Raw genomic sequence first — 5,147 nt, 5'->3', positions numbered from 1 at the left:
CTTCTCTTAAGGATCATAATCCTGCCCAATACCTGCAAATAATTGTTTTCTATATATTGCCCAGTTTTTATGGTTGTTTATGGCAGTTGTTAAGCTCTCTATCAGCTTTTTCTGAAAGACTTTCTTTGAGCTTGGACTTACAATATGGACTATAATCCTGCCTGACATTTTTCATCTTCCTGCTAGCAAATTATTCTGGCTTATATTCTAATAAACCACACCACTATCTGAGGTTTTCTCTATTATTTGTTTGTGGGTTTGTTTCCTCATCCATTTTCTGTCTCCCCCACTGGAACGTAAGCCCCATGAGCTACATCTCCATGGATTCTGACATCTTATGTGTCCTGTTAAATGCTGTAGCTCCAGCAGCTAGCAGCACACCTGGCATGCAGGAGACACTAAGGAAATATTTGTTGAACAAATGATTGTTTATTATGTTTTGCCTACTGATGTGCTACTCTCCAAAGCTGCACAGAATAAATTTGAGTTTCATACTGGATAAATAGCTAGCTTCATTATCTGACATATTCGTGTGTTGAAGACAAAGCAAATAAAACCTTGTTTTTCACCTCCTTCCCAATCTTTATTCAAGCATAGCATTTTATCTGAGGAATTACATCTTGAAATACATGAATATTGATATTTTTACTTTTCTTAAATTTGATTAAAGATCATTTCTTTGCCGAGCTGGTCTGTACCTCTTTTACAACATGGAGTATCTCTTTAACTTTACAAAGAATACTTTGTATTTTGATTTTTATACTCCCCTCCAATTTGAGGGGATATGAAAGTAGCTTTGTGAGGACCATTTGGAATTCAGTGTCATGACTCCTGCCTGTGCTGTGTTTGTTGTATCTCTGCACATGTGGAAAGATTTGTAGATGAAACACCATGGAGAGTTTGGCTGAAAACATAAACCTCACTGGCAGTCAGAGGGAAATAATAAATCAGTGATATTAAAATCTTTGTTAAATGTACTTCTTATGTCAGAAAGATAAGATCCAGAGTAAAGACCCTTTGCATTGAGAGAATACTCCCAGATCGGTATTCAACTAGAAATTTTAATAGGGAACATGCATCTTTTGGTAATGACAGTTGTTAATAGAGAACAAGATAGCACAGATTGGTTTGTTCTGTTCTGTTTCTGGAAGAAAAAAGTTCTCAGAACAGAGTCCCATATGAATAGGCTCCATGGAATTGCTGACAAAGGCTGGTTATGTGGAAATGAATGAGAATGCATATAAACCTCCTGTTAGAAGTGCAATTTATTAAACAAAAGGTGACTATGGATGCTGACTGGAGGGGACACAGTATTGGGAAGTCATGTAGTGACTATAAATTATAGATTGGTAGGGAAAGGATGATTTTGATGGCAGTGAAGAACCCATAAAAGAAAAAGATGGTCTAAGATCTTGAACTTTCAACTCAAGACAATGGTGGACAAACAAAATAACGTTATGGTGATCCTAAAGGGCAGACTTAAAGGGATTGAGATTAGAAATGTCTGTTTTGTGTTTTCTCTTAACCATGTGTTAAGTTAGGGCATTGTTTGGCAGGAATGAGACTTAGGATGGGGTACATGGGAATCAAATTGAGACATTTCAGCTTTTTGCTATATGAAACCTGTTTGCTAGTTGAAGCATCACTTTCTTACCCCTCCCTGGAATCAAACATTCTTTATATAAAATACTGAGACAGATGACTTATAAGCATACTGACACTTGTTCTACTAAGGATCCTCATCCAGAATGCTATTTCCCCTAAAAATGTGAGTTTATTTAGCCTCTTGAGAGTGGTATTAAGCCATAATATTCAGCATGAAGGAATTTATAGAATAGTCATTTTCTGCAGCTTCCAAAAGGCAGAAAATACAAACACAAAGATGGTAATCATTGTGATCACCAGAAAGTCAAGAGTTTCCTCCTTTCAAAAAATTTTTTGAAATCTGTTAAAAATATGAAGTGTGGTTTTTTTTTTTTAAAGAAAATTATATAATAGTGGTTATGTTCTCAATTCTGACTCCAGAAAGATATCCTATGTTCTTTTGAATTTAGTGCATTTAGTTTAGAATTCAACTTCTTTTGAATGGCTGTGAATAACTTAATCTAAGGCAAATTTCCAGAAGGAGCAGAAAGCAGCAGTCTCTTGAAATATTGCCTAATGATCTGTAGTTTGGGTACTCCCTTGATTTATTTTGTGTAATATTTCAGACATACACTGTAGGTACACAGAATAGAATTTCCTTATGAAATACTTATAAGGTATCTTGCATACCATAAATAAATAAGTTGAAGACCAAATTCATGAGATGATAAATTACAGTAGATGTCTTTGTCTAAGAAACTTTCTTGCTGATTAAATTTATTTTTGAAATACCTAGATATAATGTCAGTTCTTAGCCTAAAAGTATATTTTCCTGATACGTATAAGAAATAGAGTTTTGTTATCCAAATGTAAACAAGCAAGAAAGAATATATTAGAATTAATAAACTTGTACTGCCTTGAGCTCTTTTGGATAGCCTCTGTAAAGCTGATAAAGCATGTGCTAATTAATTCATATTTTTCACTTAACAAAACGTTTATGGAGCCTTTTCCATATGTCTTGGGGAAATTTAGAAATGACTAAAGCTTGAAGGCTCAACCATCCAGGACTTTTAGGGTAGTAAGGAAGACAAGGCATGTGCATGTAAAAATGTGTAGTAGTAAGTGCTATAAAAGAAGTATAAGAAGCTACTTAATTTATTTTTCTGAATTTGCTTAATTCTTTTACCTGTTATTGAAGGAGTCAGCTTACAACTCCTCAGATGAGAAGAAAGTAGATTTCAAAAGGAGAGGCAGGTAGACTTAGCTACCTAAAAAAAAAAAAATCTTTTATATATCAAATAACAAAGAAACAGAAGGCAAATAAAAAACCTGGGAACTACTTACAATTAATCTTACTATAAAAGAGTTTGTAAAAATAATATATAAACATCCTTTATGATTGCTCGGCAAACACTAAAACATCACTACAAGTTCAACAGAAGACGTAAGCAAAAAGTCACTGATTATTCAGCCTGTAAAATTAGGAAAAGTTTTCAATTAGCAATAATCGCACCTCAGATAAACCTCATTGGCTACAATACTGCCACTGCACAAAGCTTCAGCCTGTAAAATTAAACTTATCAAATTATTACCACAGCAGTGGAAAACAGCTTTTTGTTTATGAAATCAATATAGATGTTTTTGGTAAATGATTGCATCAATATTGACAAAGATGGGGTCAGGTAAGTCCCTTTGGGTGAGGAAGAATTTCTGTAACATTTTAGGAGATATTTTCAATACCTATTGAGAGTATAAAGTTTTCATTTTCAGCAGTTATGCTTTTTTAATTTTTTATTTTTTTTAAGATTTTTTTTTAAATTCATAGAGACAGAGAGAGAGAGAGAGAGAGAGAGAGAGAGAATGAGAGAGAGGCAGAGACATAGGCAGAGGGAGAAGCAGGCAGCATGCAGGGAACCTGATATGGGACTCAATCCAGGGTCTCCAGGATCACGCCCTAGGCTGCAGGCAGCGCTAAACCGCTGTGGCACCAGGGCTGCCCTATGCTTTTTTTCTAAACCACATATCCTAAGGAATGAATCATGAGCATGCCCAGATTTATACATAAACATGTTTAATGCAGAAGTGTTTACGATGAGTGATTATGGGAAATAAAAGTGTTCAATAATAGAGAAGTGCTTAGCTGAAATGTCAGACAGTCATCCATAATGCATGTTGTGTGCTTGTGTGCTCTATACACACATAGAAAGCAAGGAATAAACCATACATAGCTGATGCAACTTTATTTCTGTATTTTAATCATAAGGCCTTAACATGCTTATAGTTTCTTCTCTACCACCCAACTTATATTCTCATCACTCTCAACAAGGACCTCAGCTAACTGGTATTCTTTACTTAGTTGGGTGACCCAGATTTCATTTCTGATGGGTCTGAATCCTCAGGGGACGTTCCTCTTTTTGTTGGTGTGGGAAGAATTGTTGTAATTTCCTATTATCTTTTACTTTTGGACATGGAAGTGGTAAGAGGTACTCCAGAGAAGACCTTGGCTTCCATACATAGTTCTCTTGCCCAATTTCCTTGATTATTAGGGTAGCAACCATAGCCACTAGTAATGTGATCCCCCTCTTTGTCTGTAAAGTTCAGGTGCATGTGGAACCCAAATAACCAGGTAGCATCCCTAACTTTCGATTTGGTAGAAGCCTTCTAATCTTCTTTCTGTCTCATGAAGGGAACATTACCCTCTTGGAATAATAGGCATCCAAAGCAGGAGAATTAAACATTCCAAAGAGAGGAATCACAAACTCTGTGAATGAGTTTTAAGGTGTGAAAGTGAGAGGAGCATCTCTCATGCCTTGAAGCTTGGACCCATGAACCCAGAAACGAGAGAGACATCAGTCTTCTAATAATGAGAGGCTTGGAAAGAAAAGCAGTCTACTTGGAGCGTGTGGGCATCATTGCTCACAACATGTGCACCACCTGCAACTTCTACATGTGGAGATGTGGCTGTCTCTGTTCAGAATAATTTCAATAGTTTTGATAAGAAATAGGTTTTGATAGGAATATATACATAAAGAGAAAGCCTTCATTTCCATCAGTGACTTTCATATCCCCTTCTCAGTACTCAGATATAAAAACTTCCATCCAGATTAAACCTATGCCTACTTCCTTTTCCTGGCTCAAGAAGTAATGCTTACATCTGTTCTAAATTCACCTTTTTCTCTTCTTTCTTGCAAACATGGAATACTCTCATTTTTAAGTATGTGGGCTACCATTCAGAGTTGCTGGGATTGACTCTACTGTCAATAGATCAGGTAACTTTTGTGTCGTAGATGAGCTGTAGATGTCCCATAATCTCTGTGATAAAATACTACCTTTCCCTTGCAACTCCTCCTTGTAAAGTGACACTATAACTAAGGTAAAAATCCTGCTTCTGTTTCCACTGCAATGAAATTTACCTGATCTGGTGCTTCACTTTTTCTAGTGTGGTTGGACTAAATTCTTAACCTAGTTATGATATAGATGAGCAGTGCCAGCCTTCATCCAAATTATTGGGTCCAATGCTGTCTTTCTTTCTAGCTGGAGTACTGCCACGAATGAACCAGTCT

The 5,147-nt window shown here is 36.1% G+C and overlaps 1 pseudogene; it reads right to left on the bottom strand.

The window, feature by feature from the left end:
* Positions 1 to 3,017: 3,017 nt before the first annotated feature.
* Positions 3,018 to 3,142, bottom strand: LOC119867767 (annotated as a pseudogene).
* Positions 3,143 to 5,147: the final 2,005 nt, after the last annotated feature.

The sequence above is a fragment of the Canis lupus genome, chromosome 35 (genome assembly GCF_011100685.1).
Source record: "Canis lupus familiaris isolate Mischka breed German Shepherd chromosome 35, alternate assembly UU_Cfam_GSD_1.0, whole genome shotgun sequence".
NCBI lineage: Eukaryota > Metazoa > Chordata > Mammalia > Carnivora > Canidae > Canis > Canis lupus.
The sequence above is the reverse complement of the archived record's forward strand: the minus strand, read 5'-3'. Positions and strand labels throughout refer to the sequence as shown.